This window comes from Arachis ipaensis, chromosome B01 (genome assembly GCF_000816755.2).
Source record: "Arachis ipaensis cultivar K30076 chromosome B01, Araip1.1, whole genome shotgun sequence".
Taxonomy (NCBI): domain Eukaryota; kingdom Viridiplantae; phylum Streptophyta; class Magnoliopsida; order Fabales; family Fabaceae; genus Arachis; species Arachis ipaensis.
Window position 1 is genome coordinate 134451009 of NC_029785.2, and position 1663 is coordinate 134452671.

Consider the following 1663-nt stretch of genomic DNA (forward strand, 5'->3'; position numbering starts at 1 on the left):
TCTTGTCAACGACCAGAAGGCCTTTAAAAAATTCTAATTTTAACCTCTTATAATTAATTTTGTGAGACTGATCTTCTTCTAAAACATGCTTATTTGACTCGTTAATCACTATTATATCTTTCATTTAATTTTTATAAGTAAAAATAATTTAAAAAGTACTAATATTTCATAGTTTTACGCAATAAATTTAGTTAATATATTTAAAAAAACTAAAAAAATAAAAAAAACTAACAATTACTCTAATTAGTTCTTAATAGATAAATCAACAATTATGTTATGTAAACTTATTTTAAAATAAGAGAAAACGACAAATAGGTCCCTCACCTTTTGTCCTGTGGACATTTTTGTCCCTAACCATTGAAAAATACTTTTAAGTCCCTGACCTTCACAAAACTTGGACGGATCAGTCCCTCCGTCCAAATGCCTCCATCAGGGACTGATTCGTTCAAATGCCTCTGTCAGGGACTGATCCGTCCAAGTTTTGTAAAGGTCAGAGACTTAAAAGTATTTTTCAATGGTCAGGGACGAAAATATTCGCAGGGCAAAAAGTCAGGGACCTATTTATTCTTTTCTCTTTTAATAATTGTCACCAGCTGTTTAAGACTTTTTTAAATTTAAAAAAAATTATAAATGAGACAAAAAATATACTTCTTACTAGGGGTGTTCATGACCCGGCCTAACCCGAAGATCCGGCCGGCCCCGAATCTTTTAGGGACTAATTTGGTGTGATTTCACCGGGTTTATTAAAGTCTCAAAAATAGACCCGGTCATTATTTCGGGTCGGGTCCAGGTCATAGCTCGATTCACCCGAACTCGACCCGGTGGCCCTATCATCATATACAATTAATATTTTGTGTTATTAGTGATGGATGATGACTATTTTTATGTGAAATTTAAGTATTGTAAACCTTAATATTTTATGTTATTAGTCATTATTAGACTATAAGTTAATGTTTTATGTTTAAAATACATAAAACTTTAGACTAATGCATAATATTGTGTTATTTGTATTGATTTAAATATTTGATATTATTAGACAATATTAGTATTGATTGTGGTTATGCTTTAATTTTAGGGAAGTGTTGGTTCTTGTTATATTTTTCTAAGTGAATTTTACCATGTCAAATAATGGTTGGAGTCTTGAAAATTTGGATATTTTCACATGTTAGCTTACAAGAAAGTAATGTTAACGGCCCGATTTTCACCCGATTTTTATCCGGTATAATTATAATCTGAAAGTGTGTAGATTTCATCGAATCTAGGGCCGAATTCAAGTCTAATAAATAAACCTGATATATATTTTAGATCGAGTCTAAATTACATCAAATCCAGTTTCATCCGACCCATAAACACTCCTACTTCTTACCAAATACATATATTGAAGCTTAACAATGAAGAGTAGGTTCCGTTAATATATTGAGGCATCAATGAATTGGTCTGCTTTTGTAATTTGATGACAGATGGATTAACTTAGACTAAACATAATTCAATAGACTGTTAAAATTGCAGTCATGTTTTTTTTAAATAATAGTTAAGTTTAAAAAAATTATCTATAAATGATTTATTAGTATTTATCCTTGTATTGGTAAGGATCAATAATGTATCCGGCCTACGGTATATACAAGGCCAAAGTAAAAAATACAATTAAACATCTAAGAGTGAT